Raw genomic sequence first — 25476 nt, forward strand, 5'->3', positions numbered from 1 at the left:
CTTCACATAAACTGCCCATTGATCTGCGGCTAAGCGCATCAGCTACTACCTTTGCTTTTGCAGGATGGTACAAAATATTCACATCATAATCTTTCAATAACTCTAACCACCGCCTCTGCCGCAGATTTAAATCCTTCTGCCTGAAAATGTGTTGAAGGCTCTTGTGATCTGTATAGATATTAACGTGCACACCATACAAGTAATGTCTCCACATTTTTAATGCGTGAATAATTGCAGCCAGTTCAAGATCATGGGTTGGGTAGTTCTTTTCATGTTTCCGCAACTGTCTCGAAGCATAAGCCATAACTCTACCATGCTGCATTAACACAAATCCTAACCCAATACCGGAAGCATCACAGTATACCACATAGCCATCTGGCCCTTCTGGAAGTGTTAAGACTGGAGCTGAAGTCAATCTGTCCTTCAACTCTTGGAAGCTGCGTTCACAAGCATCATTCCATTGAAATTTAGCTGAATTTTGGGTTAGCTTCGTTAATGGAGCTGAAATAGACGAAAGCCCTTCTGCAAACCTTCTCTAGTATCCTGCTAATCCTAGAAAACTGCGAACCTCAGTTGGCGTCGTAGGCCTTGGCCAAGTCTTCACAGCCTCAATTTTCTGAGTATCAACTCGAATACCGTCATCTGATATGACATGGCCCAGAAATGTTATGCATTTCAGCCAAAACTCACACTTTGAAAATTTTGCATATAATTCTCAAGCTCGAAGAATTCCAAGTATTATACGTAAATGGTCTGCATGCTCTGATTCTGTGCGAGAGTACACCAGAATATCATCAATGAATACTATCACAAATAAGTCCAAGAGTGGCCTGAACACATTATTCATCAAATTCATAAACACGGCCGGAGCATTAGTTAATCCAAACGACATCACCCGGAATTCATAATGGCCATATCTAGTTCTGAAAGTCATTTTGGGGATATCTTCTTCTCTGACTCTCACTTGATGATACCCTGACCTCAAGTCTATTTTAGAAAACCACTTGGCACCCTGTAGTTGATCAAATAAATCATCAATCCTTGGGAGAGGATATTTGTTCTTTATCGTCACCTTGTTCAACTGCCTATAATCGATGCACATTCATAGGGAACCATCTTTCTTTCTCACGAACAAGACTGGTACTCCCCACGGCGATGAACTGGGTCTAATAAACCCCTTCTCAAGCAAATATTTCAACTGCGCCTTTAGCTCTTTCAATTCTGCCGGAGCCATTCGATAAGGTGGAATAGAAATAGGCTTGGTATCCGGCAGCACATCAATGGCGAAGTCAATTTCTCTTTCTGGAGGAAGACCTGCAAGTTCATCTGGAAATACATCCGAAAATTCATTCACTACCAGAACGGATTGGAATGTTGGTGACTTTGCTTCGGTGTCATGAACTCGGACTAGATGATAAATATAGCCTTTAGCTATCATCTTCCTTGCCTTAAGGTAGGAAATAAACCTACCTTTTGGAGAGGCTGTATTACCCTTCCATTCGAGCACGGGCTCTCCCAGAAATTGGAGTTGGACTATCTTCATTCGGCAATCCACATTAGCTTAACATGAGGCCAACCAATCCATACCCATAATCACATCGAAATCTAGCATTTCCAGCTCTATTAAATCAACTTTGGTCTGGCGATTGCATATCCCAAGTACACAATTTTTATACACTTTTCTAGCTATCATGGGATCACCAACCGGAGTAGTTACTTCAAAGGTTTGATTGGCTCAGGTTTCACCCCAATACGATCAGCAACATATGGAGCAATATAGGAGAAAGTAGAACCCGGATCTATCAAGGCATATACATCATGGGAAAATATGCATAATGTACCTGTAACCACATCTGGGGAGGACTCGAGATCCTGTCGTCCGGCAAAAGCATACACACGGGGCTGAGTGGCACCTGAAGAAGACTCTCCCCCTCTGCCTCTACCTCGATCTGCTGGGATCTGGGGAGTCTGCCCTATCGGCCGCACTGAAGATGAACCAGCTGCTGATCCTATGGGCTGAATCCCAACTCTACCGCTCGTCGACGGGAAATCTCGCATCATATGCCCCACCTGGCCACAAGCATAGTAAGCATCCGAACCTTGGCGACATTATTCGGAATGTAGTTTACCGCACTAGCTGCATCGCGGTACTGAGGGTCTCCTCTGACTATAATCTTCCTTGAACTGAGAATCTGAGGCCCTCGAACTCTGACCCTGTCCTGAATGAAAGGAGCGATCAAATCTCCTACCCGTAATTCGAGGAGGTGCACTAGTCACCGACTGGCCTGAATGTCTAGAATGTGTTTGCATTGATCCCCCTGTACAATCACTGCCTGCCCCCATAGATCTAGCCCTCTTGCTTTGCCTTCTTTCAATATCGCGATCACCTCTTGGTGGTGGATGTCGTCCCTCTAAGTTCTGGGCATGGGCTTGTATTCAGGAAATATCCATCCCTTATAAATAAAACTCTACTAGACACGGCTCGTAGACATTCCCTAGGACTGAACTGCTCTGATACCACTTTTGTCACGACCCAACTAGGGGCCGTAACGGGTACCCAGGGCTAACCACCGAGCACCCCTCGTTCTACTACTTATCATGCTCATTAAACGTTCTTTTATCAAAATCGTACTCAAATTATACGAAAATCATCTTTCATTCGGAAAACATAAATAGTTTTATATGCACAAGCCTTTTGGTCATTAAAATAACATATATATATATATATATATACATACATAATGGAAATCTTGTGAGACCATATAACCCACACTGCATATCTACGAGCCTCTACTAGAGTACTAGATATAAGGACGGGACAAGACCCCGTCATGCCCAAAATATACGTATGTACATAAAAGAATAATCATAAGCACCTCTGAAAGAATGGAGTGCTATCAAATCAGCTGACAGCTACTACGAGTCTGGATCAAGCTCACCTCCCTGTCTACCTGTGGGCATGAACACAACGTCCAAAGAAAATGGACGTCAGTACGAACATTGTACTGAGTATGAGAGGCATAAACAATAATATTACGTTAATGAAATAAAGGAAGCATCAATAAGGAACATCTGTATCTAACAGTCAAATATAAAGGAAATGGTGCATGCTGGATTACTCAAAATCATCATCATATCATATATGCATAAATGTATAAACTACCCGTCCATATTGGATCAGTGTGATAATCATTAGCCTGCGTCCAGGCCTCCTGCGTCCGGGGTATCATCTCATGCCGCCCACTAGTGGTGTCTACCCATGCCATCTGGCCATGGTGTATACGCTGGCCGCCATAGCGGTGACTGCCCGGCCATATAGGCGCGGTGTTATATCATCATCATAATATGCTCATCATAGTGCATGCATAAAGACTCAAGGACAACTATGCCTTATCGGGGTGACGTAAGGTCATGATCCCCCGATTTCATTATGGAGCACTCATTAACATTCTGCCTCACCTTGAAGGGAATAGTATATGAGGTGAGTGTAAGCAATAAGTGACATAATTAATGTTTAGGAACATCATATCATGAACATCTAGAATCTCTATACTTTAACTCTTCCCTTGTGTAGCTCTTTATGAACATAGGCTCTTGGTTTTCCGGAATTTAAGAGATTCATGAAGGGGAAGGAAAGTCATACTATAGGATTCATGCCATAAAAATAAAGGACTAGCCTCACATACCTTTGTCGTTTAACTATTCTATCGCTTGATCGTCCTCCTTCGATCCTCGCGCTTCTACCTTCAAGAGGATTCACATCAACATTAGTTACTCGGTTATAAAAACATTTTATTATTTCTAGGGAAAATTGGGCAGCATTTCCTTTCTATCTATTACTTTTCCCACTTTCTATATCAACTCCCAAAGGTTCATAAAAGTATTCACAATATCGCAACAACAATCATCAATCATCTACATTTACCACAATTCACCATTTCCCTTAAATTTCTCCACAATTATAGTTATAGCTCACTATCGCATTTTCTCATATGCAATACTTATTCCGTGGTCTAAGTGTCATTAATAACATATTCACAATCACAATATACCAACATTCATAATTCATCCTAACTATTGTTTAACAATGACACTATTCACTCATTCATGACCCATTTTCTATGTCTTTCTACAATCCAAGTGTTTCAACTTTCAACACCTTAAATAACACGCAAATACCATAAAACTCACCTTGGATGATGGATGAATTGTCACACCCTAATCTTGATAGGGCATGATGGGCATCCGACCCCATACTTAGAGTCGTGCGAACCCCATTAGTTCTCGTTATGTTCATAACCTCACAGGACTCTTAAGTTACGAAATGAAATGCATAATGAAAACTTGTCAAAACCATTCTTTGCGTCGTTCTCAAATCATGTAAGATCTGTAGTCATATTGAATTTGTAACATAACGCATAATGGTATGTCAGCTTGCAGAGCCGCTTACAAGACTGACATCCTATATACATGACTCTGTCTACAAAGTCTCTAACATGCTATATACCATAACGTAGATACTCTGACTCGGCAACACTCCAGAAAGAAATGGAGCTCGTCAATCCAGTTGGAACATCTCCCAGCAATATCCTTTACTCATCTGTATACACCTGCATGGCACGAAACGCAGCCCCCGAAGAAAGGGGGTCAGTACGGAATATGTATTGAGCGTGTAAGGCATGAAATACAGTAAAGAAGATCATAACTAAAATGGAGATTTGCCCGAAACAAGTATGACTTTTAAAAACATTAATACACTTGCCTTATGAAATGAAAATCATGCATATCATTATCATATACCGTACCCGGCCCATTATGGGACTCGGTGGATAAGATCATATCATCATGTCAGCATACTATCATATCATCATGTATGTATATACCGTACCCGGCCCTCTAGTGAGGGACTCGGTGAATAATGCAGTGACACTGTGCACGATAACATACCCAGCCCGGGACTCGGTGAAAGAAGTATTGACAGCATGCACGAGCAGAGTAGTGAGAAACCATATGCATATAAATCATTTTTTTTGGGACTCAATAGGTAAGTACACTAATCGACACTTGAAGGATCATAAACACGTTTCAAGTCAATCCGAGTTGCATAAGAAAGTTATGGACATTATTCATTACAGAAACCTCTACGAACGTTTCAAACAATCCGAGACCGCCTATGAAAGTTAGGGACATTAATCCTTATAGAACCCTTTTAGGAACAGAGACTCTTTATGCTTTGCTCGCTATTCAATCATACAACAGACTCGACTATACCAAGTATGCTCGTGTCAAGAAGTGAATAAGAATCGTAAACAAGCTCGGAATTAAAGAATAGAGTTACCCCAAGGTGCGTGTCATACCTTGCTTAGCTCTAGGACATGCCAAAAGAAAGAAAGGGTAAGCCTTACATACCTTGTCCGCTTCCTAAGCTAATCCGAACTTAGGTCTCGGCTTTCCCAAGATCTACAACAACGTCAGAAGATATCAAACATTAGCTATAGGTATTTAGGAATCCGATTCTAAGCTAGCACTTCGCCTATAGAAATTTTGGCAGCATTTCCCCTATAAATTCAACCAACCCCAAGAATTCAACTCGGCCAAATCATCAACAACAATACCAACAATCATATTTTCAACTTCAACAATTAATTCAAAATGCATTCTAACGTTATAAACCCTTTCTACATAATTCGACGGCATTTCATTTACATTCAAATTAACCACAACAACCCAACTCACAATTTTCCAAACTGAATAAGAACAACAACAACACATTCCCCGATTCCAAGTTCATGAATTATACCAACTACCACACGTTAACAACATCTTTCATGCAAATATAAGAAACCATACTAACGTCACATTAACTTCTACAACAGCCCACAAAGATTACAACTTCATTTTAAGCCATCAAACCTTCATTTTCATCCTGGAATACACAACAACAACAACCAAAAATATTAAATAAAATTAATTCATCATATCCTACCAAAACAGCCCCCATATGGCTACACCTATACACACATGTTTTCATGAATATCATCCATTTCTACATACTACAACACTCACAAATCATCCCTAACACATAGAAAAGGAGATTAAACCTTACCTTTACCCTTTAACTTCTCAACTTGGCTAGGGCTTATGAGTTGCACAAATAAATGCTTTGCTTGCTCCAACAACTACTCCATGTTAATAAGGGCCTTCCAATTGGTTGGAATACTAGAATAAAATTATTTTTTTTATCAACTTTTATGGCCTCAAATTCGGCTAGCCATGGCCGAATATGGCTCCTCTTTTTCTTGAACTTTCTCCAAGTTTCTTGAGTTGTGAAGATGAATATGCCTTGCTTTGGTCATCACTTATCTATATATATACATGGCTCCTACAAATATAAATTTGACACATGCCCTCACTCATTGCTTGAGTTAATTGGCCAAGCCATGGGTGGGACCCACTTAAGCCACACGACCATGGTGGCTTTTGATGACCATATGTTTTTTGAATTTTTCCCTTTTTACCCCTAGCCTTTCTCAATATTTTCATACCACTAATAACCAACTTGTGTATTAAAATAATATCGGAAGGAAAATAATACCCTTGCCCTTAACTTATCGCGATTATCTTGAAACTTCCGAATGTACAAAATACGGGATATAACATCCTCCCCCCCCCCCCCCCCTTTAGAACATTCGTCCACGAATGTTGAACTGATTTTATGGGGTCTTATAACACTTCATGGGGATCTCTCTTATAGCTATCACATACAGTTCATTCATCAATCAACATATCCGCTTTAGAAATTTAGATTACCTGTAGGCATAGGAAATAAGTAGGGATACCTCCTCTTCATCTCATCCTTGGCTTCCCAGGTCATCTCCTCTCTGTTATTGTTTCGCCACAATACCTTAACAGAAGCCACGTCTTTGGTACGTAATCTTCTCACCTGACGATCCAGTATGGCTATAGGCTGTTCCTCGTAGGATAGCTCCTCTGTCACCTGAATATCATCTATGGGAAACGCTCTGGAAGGGTCCCCAATGTATTTACGAAGCATGGACACGTGGAAGACTGGGTGCACTACTTCTAAATCAGGTGGTAACTCTAATTCATAGGCAACCTTGCCAACCCTACGGACAATTTGATAAGGTCCAATATACCTTGGACTGAGCTTTCCCTTCCTGCCGAACCTCATTATACCCTTCATGGGTGACACTTTCAGAAATACCCAATCGCCAACCTGGAACTCTAAGTGTCGGCGTCGATTATCGGCATATGATTTCTGTCAACTCTGGGCTGTCAGTAACCGTTCCTGAATGAGTTTTTACTTTATCAACTGCCTGCTGAATTATATCTGGGCCAATTAACTTAGTTCCGCCAACATCGAACCAACCGATCGGTGACCTGCACTTCCTGCCATACAGGGCCTCATACCGCGCCATCTGGATGCCAGAATGGTAACTATTATTATAAGCAAACTCAATAAGTGGTAAATGTTCATCCCAGCTACCCTTGAATTCAGTAACACAGGCCCGCGGCATATCTTCTAGCGTCTGGATAGTACGTTTGGCCTGTCCCTCAAACTGCGGTACTAAGACTTACCTGGGTCCCCAATCCTTCTTGAAATGATCTCCAAATGTCATATATATGTTCTTATGCTCAATTAATATAATCTTCATCCCTAATCCTTGTATAACTCTGCTCTCCCTTGGGCTCACACTAAGCCGTCCACCATCTTGATAACGCGAAATATTCCAGGGTGTAACATCCTTCCTTAACTCTTTCATTGCTCCCAGTCATGGTCGGAAATTAACTAGCACCTCACTCTTATTTTTCCTACAGTATTGTAGTCTTGCTTACCACGCTATAAATATTCATCGGCCTTTACGTATTCTCTTTTCCTCGCTCCTTGTTTCCTTGCTAGTGGGCAATTACCTTGCTTATATACGGTATACTCTTTGTGTTTATCTCTTCGGTACCATCTCGGGCTATCCTTTTTATACCTGTTGATCTCAGACGTACCCTGCATCGACTCCCTGTAGTTCATTAGTTTGACTCCCTGTTCCTTTACGTCTTTGTCACTATCCCTTTCAATCTTACATTCTAAATATTCATCCAATCATGACTTTGTCGCTAATGAGCACAATGGTTATATTCCTTTCCAAGGCCAGTTATATCAATATCCAAAAATGTATGTACGTAATGTTTCTTCGCCATTTATTATCCTTCGCAGTCCAGTTACACTCATGGAAACTTATGATCCGAGTTCAATTAATTTCTTAGCTCGGAACATCTTTGAGCTCTTGCTGCAGCTTTTTCCTTACTTCCTTCCCTCACATCTCTCGTCACTAGTATACTTGTCTTTGATTTCTTTGTATTGGCGATCGTTTCGTCAATCGTTATTCCTTGTTGGCTCTCCGGTGTGGACTTCTTACAATTATAATTGGGCATAGCTCCACGTTGATGGTTCATATAATTCCATAGCGTATACTCTCATGTACAGTATAATTAATGGTCCATGAACTATTTTTTTAGGTGAACTGTTTTATTTCCATTCATAGGAGCAGCGTTCTTTCTTTCCTTCAAAAAATAAATTTCCAGACTACCAATTGTTTGTACTTTCGTTATAATAGTTGTTGTCATTCGAAATATCCTTTGAATTTTGTCATCCTCTCCATTACCCTTTGCGAACTTAGCTTGTAGCCTTTTCTTGCTCTCTTTATTACCCTTTAGAACACGTTGCTGCATACTTAGGTACTGCGCAATTTTGCTCGACACGGGGGATCTAACCCATGGTCTAGAAATATCGTAGCTCATGTCGGCATGGGACATTCTCTTAAGGTGCCTTCCATACTTTCCCCTTATTTCTGCCTCATGGTACACTCATTGTCAATTCGTTTTTACTTCTTTCAGGTATCCTCCTGATGTGCCGATATGTTTTGAACTCTGGCCCTGAGCTAATAAATCTCCTCTTCTGGAGCTTGAAAATGTCGTGATTCCTTTTAAGTATAATATAATATGTTCTTCCCCCCTTTTTAAGGAGATCCTTATACGCCAATAGTCTTCGAGTACTCATCGTCTTCGGTAATTATCTACCGCCCTTCACTATCTTCTTAAGGCCGGGGTTCCGTCATCATATGGTCTGCCTTATTTATCCTTTTTGCTAGTCACACTCTTGTGTTCAATTGGAATGCTCATAAGGGTATCCAATTCCGATGCCTCCTTTTTCGTCTTTTCACGCCTCTGTCCTTTTATGACTAACGGTTTTCCGTACCTACAAGTTAATGGGGACACCGAGATTCACCACGTCCTTTATGAAGTCTTCGATTATACCTTACTCCTTGTCTTTCTATTCCAGATTTTGCTTATGACATATCTAGAATTCTTCTTATCTTGAGTTCTCCTTCAATTTATGTCCATATCATAATTTTGTCAACATTTTCATACCCTTCCATCCACTATTAGTCCTTTTGCCCATTTAGCTCACTTACTCGTAATTCTTCTTAATTACGCGTTTGTGTTGCAGCTGTGCATCCATGTTTTTCGAGCGTCCTGCTACCTTTGATCTTAGCACAAAATTCTTACCGTTTACACTCTCTCTGTCTTCGTTCATCGAACCTTTATCTATCTTTATGATGCTACGGCTGAGCGGTCTCCCATGCACGTTCCTTGCATTTCACTCCATTTCCTCTAAGGTCAAATCCCTCGGTCTACACATGAATTCCCTTTCTATGCCATTTATTTTCTAATCAATCGTGTCGACTCATCCTCTTTGTCCTTATCTTGGTGAGTAATAGGTTTCGTACCGCTAGTTCGTTAAAGTGTCCTTTTTACTCTCATGGTTAAAAATTTCCAGTTACTCTACGCCTAAATGCTCTCCTCTTCCTTCGACCAACCCATTAGTATACCTTTCCTACTTTCATCCTTAACCTTCCTTGAGTTCCTTCCTCCTCGAGCACCTTTCTTCTCTTGTTATCTGCAGTATCGGCTCTGAAGTTCGTAAAATATTCCTTTAAATGCGCAAATCCGTTCTATTCTTAAGTCATCTTTTTGGAGAGCTTCCCCATGTCCGAGGCAACCGTGTCAATATGACTACACATTTATCCCTTTCACATGCCCACTTTCGAAATATTCTTTTTTCCAAAAAGTCTCGTGCTTTACCCGTCGTCCCTCTCGGAGGATTCATTCACTGAGGTTTCTTACTTTTCACCTTTTTCTGATATTTGACCTCCTTAGCTTCCTTGTACTCACTTTCCCCTTTTTCCAGGTGTCGTTACCTTAGGACTTTGCAGTTCTCGCCTGTGATGATGATAACGTCAGCCTACATGGTAACGTTCTTTTGTTACTTGCACTTTATCACCCTGTTCGATCAATGCCTTTAATAGACCACTAAGCCGGTTGCTGGGTTACCCATACCCGTTGATACAATCGCATATGGGATATCATACGCATTCATATATATGTATATATTATTACTACCATCTCGCCTACAAAATATTTCCAAACGCTATTCAAACTCATCCTAATTCCAGAGCTGGGATGCACTTTCTTTCTCTTCACCGGTCTAGTCTGCCTCGTCCTACGCGACCTCTTAAGGTTTCCAACCATTCTGTATACTCTAATTTCCCTTAGGATACTCTAGCTTCTCATTTGCCTCTTATGTCTAAATCTATAGGACTTTTAGTACACTTCCCAGGGGGGTCACCCATCCTAATATTTCTCTCACCTTAGCACGCTTAACCTTGAAATTTCGATGAAATCCGGTGCATTAATGCTGATATAATCGCATCCACCTCCCTGCATGGCCTTCATTACCTAATCTGGAGCAAGTTGAAGTTTTAACAGATTCCAAGACATTCTCGTAACACATCTCTCTCCTTTGACAATTACTATTTTAGCCTTTTCAATCCCCAATATTCAGCTTTCACCGGTGTGTATGGCTACCTTTCATCCTGGATTTCCAGATTCCTGATGGTAGGGAACACACCTTCGTCGCCATTACTTATAAATACTCGGTTATCAGCCTCTTTGGATTTTCGCTCGCCACTCTTATATAATAATCTACAGCAGAACTCATTTGTCGACTTTCCCTGAATCCCCCACAGACCTTGCTCCTACTAAACCTCGAATGTAACCCATTTTAATCCTTCGGACTGCTAATCGTCTTTTTCACAATCGTTCTTCATGCCATGCCAAATCCATAACTCCTCTAAAACAACGCATCCCACTTATTGTCTATTTACGATATTTCCTTTCTGCACTTCATCCTGTTAGGTGTACCTAACTAAATGACCTGATTTTTGAAAAATTCTGGTAGAGTCTTCTTTTACAATTCTTACTATCCAAAACCTGCATGCAGCAATTACCAGCAATGCCTCACAGGGCATATATATATATATATATATATATATATATATATATATATATATATATATATATATATATATATATATATATGACATATCCCAGCCACCCAGGGCTCCCAATTTCAGGTAAAAGAACGAAAATATCGAAACTTACCCCCGTGACTTTCCATATCATCACTCAGCTTCTCCCGTCGATACTGTGCTTCTGCTGAGATCAAAGGTTAGTGCAAGGAATCTCATTTACTATGACTTGGCTCTATCGCACGATCTAAGATAGAAAGAAGGTCAATAATCCCTAGATGCCCTGCAGCCTCCTGCTTATAAGTGTGGCCGGCTTCACACCCATAAACAGGACTCTACTGGACACGACTTTGCAGACAACCCCTAGGACGAACTGCTCTGATACTAATTTGTCACACCCTAATCTTGATAGGGCATGATGGGCACCCGACCCCATACTCAGAACCGAGCGAACCCCATTAGTTCTTGTTATGTTCATAACCTCACAGGACTCTTAAGTTACGAAATGAAATGCATAATGAAAACTTGTCAAAACCATTCTTTTCGTCGTTCTCAAATCAAGTAAGATCTGTAGTCATATGGAATTTGTAACATAGCGCATAATGGTACGTCGGCTTGTAGAGCCGCTTACAAGACTGACATCCTATATACACTACTCTGTCTGCAAAGTCTCTAACATACTATATACCATAACGTAGATACTCTGACTCGGCAACACTCCGGAATGAAATGGAGCTCGTCAATCCAGCTGGAACATCTCCCAGCAATATCCTCTACTCATCTATATACACCTGCGTGGCACGAAACGCAGCCCCCGAAGAAAGGGTGTCAGTACGGAATATGTTCTGAGCATATAAGGCATGAAATACAGTAAAGAGGATCATAACTAAAATGGAGATTTGCCCGAAACAAGTATGACTTTTAAAAACATCAATACACTTGCCTTATGAAATGAAAATCATGCATATCATTATCATATACCGTACCCGGCCCATTATCGGACTCGGTGGTTAAGATCATGTCAGCATACTATCATATCATCATGTATGTATATACCGTACTCGGCCTTCTAGTGAGGGACTCGGTGAATAAAGTCATCATATGCCCTCCCGACCACCATAACATATCATCATCTCATCATATCATCATGTCATCATATATATATATATATATATATATATATATACCGTACCCGGCCCTCTAGTGAGGGACTCGATGAATAATGCAGTGACACTGTGCATGATAACATACCCGGCCCGGGACTCGGTGAAAGAAGTATTGACAGCATGCACGAGCAGAGTAGTGAGAAACCATATGCATATAAATCAATTTTTTTGGGACTCAATAGGTAAGTACACTAACCGACACTTGAAGGATCATAAACACGTTTCGAGTCAATCCGAGTTTGCATAAGAAAGTTATGGACATTATTCATTACAGAAACCTCTACGAACGTTTCAAACTATCCGAGACCGCCTATGAAAGTTAGGGACATTAATCCTTATAGAACCCTTTTAGGAACAGGGACTCTTTATGCTTTGCTCGCTATTCAATCATACAACAGACTCGACTATACCAAGTATGCTCGTGTCAAGAAGTGAATAAGAATCGTAAACAAGCTCGGAATTAAAGAATAGAGTTACCCCAAGGTGCGTGTCATACCTTGCTTAGCTCTAGGACATGCCAAAAGAAAGAAAGGGTAAGCCTTACATACCTTGTCTGCTTCCTAAGCTAATCCGAACTTAGGTCTCGACTTTCCCAAGATCTACAACAACGTCAGAAGATATCAAACATTAGCTATAGGTATTTAGGAATCCGATTCTAAGCTAGCACTTCGCCTATAGAAATTTGGGCAGAATTTCCCCTATAAATTCAACCAACCCCGAGCATTCAACTCGGCCAAATCATCAACAACAATAAAAACAATCATATTTTCAACTTCAACAATTAATTCAAAATGCATTCTAACGTTAGCAACCCTTTCTACATATTTCGACGGTATTTCATTTACATTCAAATTAACCACAACAACCCAACTCACAATCTTTCAAACTCAATAAGAACAACAACAACACATTCCCCGCTTCCAAGTTCATGAATTATACCAACAACCACACGTTAACAACATCTTTCATGCAAATATAAGAAACCATACTAACGTCACATTAACTTCTACAACAGCCCACAACGATTACAACTTCATTTTAAGCCATCAAACCTTCATTTTCATCATGGAATCCACAACAACAACAACCAAAAATATTAAATAAAATTAATTCACCATATCCTACCAAAATAGCCCCCATACGGCTACACCCATACACACATGTTTTCATGAATTTCATCCATTTCTACATACTACAACACTCACAAATCATCCCTAACACATAGAAAAGGAGATTAAACCTTACCTTTACCCTTTAACTTCTCAACTTGGCTAGGGCTTATGAGTTGCACAAATGAATGCTTTGCTTGCTCTAACAACTACTCCATGTTAATAAGGGCCTTCCAATTGGTTGGAATACTAGAAGAAAATTATTATTTTTTTGATCAACTTTTATGGCCTCAAATTCGGCTAGCCATGGCCGAATATGGCTCCTTTTTTTCTTGAAGTTTCTCCAAGTTTCTTGAGTTGTGAAGATGAATATGCCTTGCTTTGGTCATTACTTATCTATATATATACATGGCTCCTAAAAATATAAAGTGGACACATGCCCCCACTCATGGCTTGAGTTAATTGGCAAAGCCATGGGTGGGACCCACTTAAGCCACACGGCCATGGTGGCTTTCATGACCATATTTTTTTTTTGAATTTTTCCCTTTTTACCCCTAGCCTTTCTCAATATTTCCATACCACTAATAACCAACTTGTGTATTAAAATAATATCGGAATGAAAATAATAGCCTTGCCCTTAACTTATCGCGATTATCTTGAAACATCCGAATGTACAAAATACGGGATATAACATGAACAACCTTTGAGTGGAACTTCTCTTCTTGCACCAAAACCCTAACTTTCTTCTCTTGAGTTTTCTTGGCTTAGATGAACTTTTAATGGGTTTCATACACTTGATTCCATGATTTTGGTGTAGTTGATCATGGATTTCCTTTGATTTCTTGTGGATGAATGATGGAGAAGGTTCTAGGGGTTTCCTGATGTGTGGAGGAGTGAGATGAAAATGAAATAAAAGGAAGGAGGGGTCCTTATTCATGAAATCAGTCCCGATCGAGATATACGGTGCGATCGACGGGGCGTAGATCTGATCGTCGAAGTCGCTAAATTTCCAGTGAGCAATCTATCATTTCTTTTCATTCTACGATGAGAAGGACGGCCCGTCGAACTGATCGACGGAGCGTCGACCTGTTCGTCGAATGGTCTTCGCTCTAGCTCAATTCTATGGTACAATCGACGAAGCGTCGACTCGTCCGACGGTACAAAGAATGGCCGTCGAACCCCCCTTTCGCAGAACTGCAGTGGAGTTTCATTTGACAAACTTTTCTCTCTTGCCTCTAACTTCTTTGGAATCTTAATTAGAATTATTAAGTATCCCTTCTTACTTGTAGGGACATCATGTACACCTTAACTTACGTTAATCCCCTCACCGCTCAACAAACCAAAGTTCCAAGGTGTAACATGATTGATCCATAATATAATCGGAGGCTACCGACCATACGTCACTTCGATATAGTTGTGGCTTTTGATTGGGCTTTCATGCGTGCTTTATATATACATATATGTATTTTCTCACACCGTTCCGCGCTATAGTCGGCCGAGCATGGCATGTAGATGTGTACACCACTGCAGTGGGCATGTTATGATATCGCCCCGGACGCGGGCTAATAATGATAACACCGAGGCTTAATGTCTGGGCATGATACTATATATATGACACCGAGCCTTAATGACCGGGGATGGTACTATGTATATGTATAGAAATGTTTTTTTTAAAGGATAAGCATGCATGACATCCGCCTTATGAGGCATCCAGATGTACAGGTTATCTCTCTTATTCCATGTTACCTTCCATATCTATATTATGTTGTTATTCATGCCTTACATACTCAGTACATTATTCATACTGACGTCCCTTCTTGTGAACGCTGCGCTCATGCCCGCAGATAGGCAGGGAGATGGATCAGACCCGTAGGTGTTCTATCAGCGGATTCTCACGAGCACTCCACTTACTTCGGAGCTGCAGTCTATTTGGTATTGTCCTTATGATCATTGCATTCTATGTAGAGGCTCGTAGACATGTGTATAGTTAGATGTTTTATAGCTCCATCCGTTTATATTGTTGTATAATATTTTGGTGGCCTTGTTGGCCTTCTTTTGAGCTTTTGATACTTTACTGTTAGCCTTGCCGGCTTTATGACATATGTTATGTTATGGTGACCTTGTCGGTCCACATATGAATATATGCGCTGAATGATCGGATATTTCTATGTTCTGCCTTTTCTGCATGCAGGTGTTCTTTGAGTTATGGTTTATAATGTTTAAAGTAATAGATAATTCAGGTGGTTCCTGGCTTACGGGTCGGAGCCCGTCATACTCCTGGTAGGGGTGTGACAAAGTCGTATTAGAGCAGTTCGTCCAAGGGAATGTCTACGAGCCGTGTCCAGTAGAGTCTTGTTTATGGGTGTGAAGTGCGCCACACTTATAAACAAGAGGCTGCAGGGCATTTAGGAACTATTGACCTTTCTTTCTTATCTTAGATCGTGCCATAGAGCTAAATCATAGGATATGATGTCCCTGATCCTAACCTAAATGTTTTGATCATGGATAAGCAGTTGATTATGCCGCTACGAGGAAATTGCTGAGAATTGAAGTTGTTCATTCGAAAGGTATGTGTCCTGTTTTATTAATATGTATAGATGTTTATATAAGAACTTGAGCAAGATATTATGGGTATTTGTGATTGCTCTGTGGGGGCATTGGATGTGTTTTCTGAGCTGTGTGCAAGAATGAGGTTGTAAGAATTATAGAGGAAACTTTGCACAAATTTTTTCAAATTGAATTGTTTGCATGTCTATAGAGAAAGAGTAAAGGGAAAATGTGACCATCAGCCATTTGGTAATTCATGATTGAAGGAACAACTATGCGATGCTTTCAAAGAGAAGTTTTAGAGTGATTTTAATTTAATTTAAAAGAGGAACCCTGGAGGGAAAAATGATTAGTAGTTAAGAAACTGGGATGAGTTGCATCCGAGATTTCGGAGGATTGGGACCTATTGGAAATATAAAGAAAGTTGACATTAGGAACTCAAATACAGTATTACGATTTATAGATTAGATTGGTTAGTAAGTGATAACAAAAAGATATTGATATGGCAAAGGAAGTTAACCAGTATGGGAAACTTCATAGGTCCCAATCAAGATGGGTTTGTATTCATAGTGCAATGTTCTGCAAACTTCCAGGTAGATATTATTAAGTGGCAAACGAGAATGAGCACTTTAAGAGCAAAACAAATCAAGGAGGACCTTGAGAACAGAAGTACAAGAAAGTGTGGTTATAAATTGATTAAAGGAAGTTATATGATCGGCGACGATAAGAGGAAGCTTAATAAATTTGTAAGGTTGGCCAAAGGTAGACAGTGATGGCATAAGACAGTGGACTTGGAATAGAGATGCGATTATAAAGGAAACAGGACGAATATACGAGGAATAGACATACATACGAGCAAGCTATGGTATCATAAAGGGAAATAAGTAATGAACGAATGAAGAAAGAAAATGGCGTATTTTACTAAAATTTCATGATGAAAACGAGAATCGGCAGGACCTTAAAAGGATTACGATGCATGATTATGATACAAAAAATTAGTTAAGAGAAACTATGGGACACTATGAGCCAAATTAAGGAAATGACGAATCGTGAGAATGAATGAGAGAGAGTATCGACTTGTACTGGTATGGTATAAACCCAACCAAATAATAAGTCAAACCATGCGATGAAAGTAACTCTGGAATGGTGGACATTTGACTTGATACAAGAATCCAGTTAACAAAAAAAAAAAAAAAAAAGCCAAACCATGCGATGAAAGTAACTCCGGCATTATATGGACTAGAGGAGTTGAAGGATCGCTAGGGTCGGCCAAATAACTGCCAAAGACGGTTAATACTTGAATGTTACTGGTATATGAGAACATTCATAGACGAATTAGAATATTCCCAAGTACAAAAGAAGGAAATGTACTGGCTTGAAGGAGTCGAAATTCGAGATGATCTAATATAGCAAGGATGTGCTAAAGAAAAGTGGAAATGGACTAAATGCAAGAATATTATGAGACAGACATGGGAAAGAAGCCATGACAAGATAATGAAGGTTTAGCAAATCAAGGAAATAAGTTTTGTCAATACAATACGTTGTGTTCCGGTCTATGATTCGAATCGCTCGTACCAGAGAAATTTTTGGTTACAATTAAATATGCAGCAAACGTACCCCAAAAAGGTAACAGAAGAAGTGAGAAGTCATACAAGTGACCAAGGATAAGTATCAGGGAAAGTTGGGATTAGTAAAGAGAAATTATAGCACTGTAAGAGGTGAGAGTTTTAAAAGAGGAATATTTTTAGGAATTTCAATGATCGTTAAAAGAAAGGAATACAGTATGCCTATGGATAGCATGACAGTCGTACTACCTGAGACTAGAAAATTTCTACTGCGTCGTCAAATCATAAGTCACTGTTTATATCAAATCGTAAGAGTATATGTCATAGGACCATATAAATAATCGTCCTGATGAAATTGCTAGTAAAATGGTGTGGGGACGACAATAAATATTTGAAAAAGAATGGAAGCTAGTTAAGTCTCAATTACCCACTGGTATAGGAGAGCCAAGGACATAAAGAGGGAAGCATACTCGTATTGAAAGGAAGCTGTGATTAAGTAAGATTTTATTTTAGTCTCATGCTTATGAGTCATTTTGTAAATATGTTAACATTTGAGGAGAGAAATTGGAGGAAAGATTCAACCATGGATTTGAAGATATTTTGAATAGTAGATTAGCTGGAGATATGATCATTAGTATGTTCTACGTATAATCTTGTTATGAGGGATAACAATGATGATAAGAAAATGTTGTATACAAGTGTATAAGGGATGGTGCTGAGGTTGTTGTATGGTTTGAATTGAGTCCCATTTGGATATAAATCCCTTGGCTATGGTATTTTTGACGCATTGGATGAGTAATCTGAAGTAAAGTAATTAATGAGAATAATAAGCCCTTAGCAAGGAAATGCTATTCCAAACCATCTGGGCACTACCATAGGTGGAACTATGATGACAATACAAGGAATTAAGGAGTCCGACCAAAGAATTAAAAAGGAGATGAGATGATTTGTATGTAAAATCGATTAGTACTAAGAGGGATAATCTAAAGTAGTACTAGAGAAGCGAGCAAGGAAAAGTGCCACAGCCGAATAAGAAAGTTGTCCCTTAGCAGAGAAATAGAGGGCTGCGAAATAGGAGGGACCAAGTCAACAGAAGGTGAAGTCGTGGAAATAGACGAAGATAAGATCGCAAGAAAAGGATTCAAGCATATAAATAAAAGAGATGGACATTTAAAGAATCAAGAGATCCGCTTGATTAATAAACCGAAATGATAGATAAGTGCGTCAGACAATGGGAAAGACATATTAAGTGAGAGTCGGGCAAAGGTTAAAGTTGAAGGAGAACCCCAAAGGAAATGATCAAAGGATATCGCGTTTGATTGGAACAAGCGGGTGACAATGCGACCTCGTGGAACAAGCAACATGATGGCTCTTATTGGAAAAAGTGATGAATGATGGTTACAGACAAAGGAAGGAACGAAAAGATTCAAATTTGCTGCATGACTAGGAATCTTGGTTATTCTTCGACAAATTTCTGAATTCACCCCTAATTTATTAGCCGAACTAAGGATCAGAAACTTTAAGAGTAAATCGAAGGAAAGGAATCATTAAAGAAGAGGTTTGAGATGTTTTTGATATAAGTACAAGAATTACCGTTAGTTAGCCAAGTGGCAGAAGTCCAATTGAAGGAAAGAGAAATTAAGCGAGACATTTCTGTGTTAAACTAGTTGAAAGATAAAGTAAGATTAATTCGACTGCTACAGAAAGAAAAGGATGCTAAAATATGACCAGTCTTGAGGTTATCTTTAAGGAAGGAAGAATAAGAATAAGTAAATTCCAAAAAGACAAAGGCCTGGGACATCTGTAAAACGTAAGAAAGACATATGGAGATCAAAGGGACAAAAAAAACTCTAAATAAGAAGAAGACGGGATCAAAATTAGATAAAAGTATGTGGTAAGTACTGGATAAAAGGGCATAGAATAATCTAAACAATGAAGGCTGAAGAGACAATGAGAACGATAAAGCATAAAGAGTTAGTAGACAGACAAATAATAAGAAAAGAGACGACCTTGAGTACAGGCGTAAATTTTGGCCACAAAAGAAGAAGGATAAACTGCATAATTCGGATAAATTCAGTTTTAAGTGAGCAAGTAATACTTCAAGTAAGTAAAGTAAATATCGACAAATACAGGTAAGAACATTGACATCTACCTCAGAGCGAACTCTACCTCTACATTCGAGGACGAATGTTTTTGAAGGGGGGGGGGGGGGGGGAGAATGTTACACCCCACACTTTTAGAGCATGAGCATGCCACGTACTTCACCGTTATAATGGAGTATCAGAGACGTCCCATGAAGTTTTGAAAGGTACAAGCAATGGGAAGTACGTAACAATGGAGTAAAGAATGAATTGTGATCTCGTAAGTCATAACTAGGAAGGACAACCTTGAAACATGAGAACATGCCCATTATCAAGTATAATAAATGATAAATAGTATGTAGGGGGAGTTTTGAAAGATTCCGGGACCAAGCAAATCAAAGAAAATAAAGGGTATATAAAGGGACCTAGTACAGTACCGACTTGCTACAGTGCTGCTACAGTGAAACCGATCCAAATTTGACCCCTATATAAAGGGTAATAACCCCCTTTTTTCACCAGATTATAGCCCAGAAATTTCCAGAAATTAGAAGGGAGAGTGAGGGTATTAAAAAAGTGAGCAATTTTCAAGTAGCGGAGTAGTGGTTTAGGTCCGATTAACGCATGGTTGTGATTCTAGTATTGTTTTGCGGAGGATTTAGCGTGGATATTGAGGATATTTCTGTCTTAACAAGAGAAAAGGTATGAATCTTTCTCTTTTGGTATTATTTAAGGCTTATTTACGGAGATAAAGTTGTTAAATAATTGTATAGTAAGTTGGTTAGTTATAGAAGTTGGAGAACATCGTGTGGGCTGTTTTATGGCATATGTTGGTGTTGGAAATGATGTTATTACTATTGGTATTGTTGTTGATGTTGTTGGTTGATGAATTGGAATTTCGGGCTAGGCATATAAACACGGGAGATGCTGCCCGATTTTTGGCAGAATATAGAGTAGTTTGACTTGAAAGTCTAGTATAACTATACTATGATTAGTCTAATGATAGTGTAAATCCTCTTAAATGTAGACTCACAAATTCGGACGAATAAGTGTGGATAACTGGAGGTTGAACAGGTATGTTAAGGCTATTCCTCTTTCTTTTAAAGGCATGATTCATTTCCTATGAACGCATACACGCCTTTCATAATACCTTATTTCTGAATATACTAGGAGTTCATGATTCTCAAAATCCCTATGATGCTAAAGACGACTGTTTTTTATAAGGACCGTGATGAGGATTATGATGATCCCATTTCTGGAGATTCCAAAGTTATGGTTTTAATGTCATTATGAGATTACTGAGCTGGTTCCAAGATTTTGATTATGTTTGTTGATGTTGATCTCATCTTATATTTTGCTCAAAAGGCATGATTCCTATTTTATGATTCCATATATGTTTCCATAATTCTGATACCTCCAAAAGTTAGAAGTTCATAATTCTTAAAAACTTCTTATGATACTTAAGATGAGATGTTTTCTATGATGAACATGATGATTATGATCTTAATTCTAGAAATTCCAAAGCTTATGATTTTAATGCTATTATGAGATTATTGAGCTTATTTCATGATTTTCTCGATTTTATTCATTGTTGTTGATCTCACCTTATAATAATTGTTCCTCCAAGGTGGGATAAACGATGATGATTGATCCATAATATAATTGGAGGCTAACGACCTTACATCACTCCGATATAGTTGTGGCATTTGATTGGGCTCTAATGCATGCTTTATATATATGTATGTATTTTCTCACACCGCGCCACGCTATAGTCGGCCGGGCATGACACGTAGATGTGCACACCACTGCAGTGGGTATGTTATGATATCGCCCCGGACGTGGGAGGCCCGGACGGGGGCTAATGATGATAACACCGAGCCTTAATGGCCGGGCATGATACTATATATATGACACCGAGCCTTAGTGGCCAAGCATGATAATATATATATGACACCAAGCCTTAATGGCCGGGCATGGTACTATGTATATGTATAGAAATGTTTTTTTAAAGGCTAAGCATGCATGACATCCGCCTTATGAGGCATCCAGATGTACAGGTTATCTCTCTTATTCCATGTTACCCTCCATATCTATTTATGTTGTTATTCATGCCTTACATACTCAGTACATTATTGGTACTAACGTCCCTTCTTTTGGAAGCTGCGCTCATGCCCACAGGTAGGCAGGGAGATGGATCAGACCCGTAGGTGTTCTATCAGCGGATTCTCACGAGCACTCCACTTACTTCGGAGCTGCAGGCTATTTGGTATTGCCCTTATGATCATTGCATTCTATGTAGAGGCTCGTAGACGTGTGTGTAAAGTTAAATGTTTTATAGCTCCACCCAGTTCATATTGTTGTATAATATTTTGGTGGCCTTGTCTGCCTTATTTTGAGCTCTTGATACTTTACTGTTAGCCTTGTCGGCTTTATGATATACATTATGTTGTGCGACCTTGTCGGTCCGCATATGAACATATGTGCTGAATAATCGGATATTTCTATGTTGGGCCTTTTCTACGTGCAGGTGTTCTTTGAGTTATGGTTTATAATGTTCAAAGTAACAGATAAATCAGGTGGTTCCCGGCCTATGGGTCGGAGCCCGTCTTACTCCTGGTAGGGGTGTGATAAGGACCGTATGGTCTGACACCCATACGGTCGTCAATACAAAATGGTAGAACGGTTTTGATACGTGGCTGTTCTGCAGCTGGTAAATCGGACTAATGGCAACGTTCAATCCAGACACAGAGAAACCGGGCTAATGGCCGTGAGAACTTGACCTGGCGAAATCGGGCTCATAGAAACGCATAGTTTGGTTCGGAGACACCGGACCAACAGCTTTACTTCTCTTTTCTTCATCAGGAACATCCGGTGCAATCCCTGGTCCGAAGAAAAGACTAATCATACTAGTGCTCATTTGATCTTACCCCCGGCCTTGGGACACGTGGCACCCCGGTTGGCTGGCCTCTGTAACTGTCCCCCATGCCTATATAAAGCTTTTGACCCCTCATTTTACCATTTTCACTTCACTTTCTTACTTCTCCACTTCTGATCGTTTTCCTCTCCCATTTTCTTACTTGTTTCAATCATGATCATCCCCCTTTCTCGCTTGTTTTTTTTATCATAACAAGACCAACTTTGTCAACTTCTCCATTGCTGTTGTTTGATCGAAAGTGCTGTTGTGTTTCTTCCTTCATCTCGTCACTTAATAATGCTTGCTCCTTATATTCCAAAGTGGTTTTACATAACCATAACTCAACGTACTTATGTTTCAAATTTGATAAGTGCTTCTTCCAAGATACGGGGTGTAACATGGTGATACGGAGTTGATACAAATTTCTTCATCTTCAACCCTTCCAGAAAATCATTGACTTTGCTCCCAATGAACTGAGGACCGTTATCACAAGTTATCTCGGTCGGGATGCCGAAACGACAAATAATGTGGTCCCATATGAAGTCAATAACCTCCTTTTCCCTAATCTTTTCGAAGGCCTGCGCTTCAACCCATTTGGAGAAATAGTCAGTCATAAACAAAATAAAACGGGCTTTCCCTGGTGCCCATGGCAGAGGACCAACAATGTCCATTCCCCACTTCATGAAGGGCCAAGGTGACATCACCGAGTGTAGCAACTCCCCAGGCTAATGAATCATCGGGGCATGCCTTTGACACCCATCACATTTCCGGATAAAATTCTTCGAATCCTCCTCCATTCGGTTCCAGTAATAACCGACTCTGATAATTTTCTGAACTACGGCTTCTGCACCGGAGTGATTACCGTAGGTACCCTCGTGGACCTCACTCATTACATAATCGATTTCTCCGAGACCCAAACACTCTGCCAGGGGCTTGAATAAAGACCGTCGATACAATTGGCTGTCTATCAAGCAGAACCGTGCTGCTTTTGTCCTTAGTGACCGTGATTCTTTTGGGTCACTCGGGAGCTTTCCATCTTGCAAGTGGTCGATGTATTTGTTGCGCCAATCCCAAGTTAGACCTATCGTGTTTATTTGGGCATGCCCGTTTTGTACCGCCGAATTTATCAACTGCACTATAGTGCCGGGGCTGGTTTCTTCCCCTTCGACTGAAGAGCCCAAATTGGCCAATGCGTCGGCTTCGCTATTCTGCTCCCTGGGTAAATGTTGCACGGTCTACTCTTTAAAACAGTGTAAAATCACTTGGATTTTCTCCACATATCTTTGCATTCGTTTATCCTTAACCTCGAAAACGCCATTTACTTGGTTAACGACTAAGATAGAGTCGCATTTTGCTTCGATTATTTCGGCCCCCATACTCCGAGATAATTCCAAACCTTCAATCATAGCATTATACTCGGCTTCATTGTTAGTCAATTTAATAGTTCTAATCGACTGTGTAATGGCATCCCCGACGGGGGTTTTAAAAACGATGCCTAGCCCGGAACCTTTGAGGTTTGAGGCCCCGTCCGTGTGTAAGGACTAAATACCCGAAGCCTTTCCCGAGGTTAGCAGGAATTCTTTCTCAACCTCGGGGATCATAGCCGGGGTTAAATCACCCACAAAATCGGTCAAGATTTGGGACTTAATGACCGTCCGGGGTTTATATTAGATATTATATCATCTAATCTCCACGGCCCATTTAGTCAATCTACCCGACTGTTACACCTCGGAAAATTTTCCGTTGGTACGCAAGAGAATGAACTATTGATGAATATGAGTGCATGATGTCCATGAGCAAGAAACGACGTTGATTACCTTAGGCGAGATTTTGAAAGTATCCGATGTGAGACGAGGAAGTTGGCTAAGTTAAGATGAAATACAAGGTGAGCAATGCATGTGCATGGACGGGGGTGATTAAAATGAGAAGTCTAAGAAATATGGGAAATTACAGAATTGCAACTGCCCAGTGGTCATATATTGCAAAATACGGACCGTAAAGTGCAATACCGTCCGTAAACTGGCAGTCGTAAACTGCCATGCGAGGTTTCAACTTTCTGCCAGCCGAGGAAATGGTTAAATACGACCAGGTGGACGGACCGTAAAGTGATTTACGGCCCGTAAACCATGGTCGTAAACCACCATGAAGGCAGCCCATCTTCTGGTTCTGGAAATGGTTAATTACGCCCATGAAGGACGAGCTGTATAGTGGAATACGGGCCGTAAACCTCCATGGACGACCACTGTTCACCCAACACAGATTTTTTTCAATTCATTAAATATGAGGATCAAGACTTGTCTTATTTCATTACAACATTACACCACTTCTCTCTAAAACTTCTCTCTACATTTATTATATGAGTTTTCAAGGATTATAAGCCATCAATAACATTAAGACAAGTGAATCAAGGTTAAGGGAATCCTCAAGGACCATCCAAGTCAAGAAATCCAAAGGGAGAAAAACTAGGGTTTTGCTCAAAGAGGAGTATTATCAACCAAAGCTTGTTCCTACAACTTCTAAGGTAAGATTCATGATTTTTACATGATGTTTAAGGTATTGGAGAATTAAAATACAAGGATTGTAGAAAATGTGGTCAACTAGGTCATGAATGATGAATAGTGACATTTTGAGAAATGGTTTGAATTGAGTTATGAATGTTGTTGTGTTGTGATATGAATGTGTTATAAATGGTATTAAGATTGTGAACTAGACA

Source organism: Lycium barbarum, chromosome 8 (genome assembly GCF_019175385.1).
Source record: "Lycium barbarum isolate Lr01 chromosome 8, ASM1917538v2, whole genome shotgun sequence".
In the NCBI taxonomy this organism is placed as follows: Eukaryota; Viridiplantae; Streptophyta; class Magnoliopsida; order Solanales; family Solanaceae; genus Lycium; species Lycium barbarum.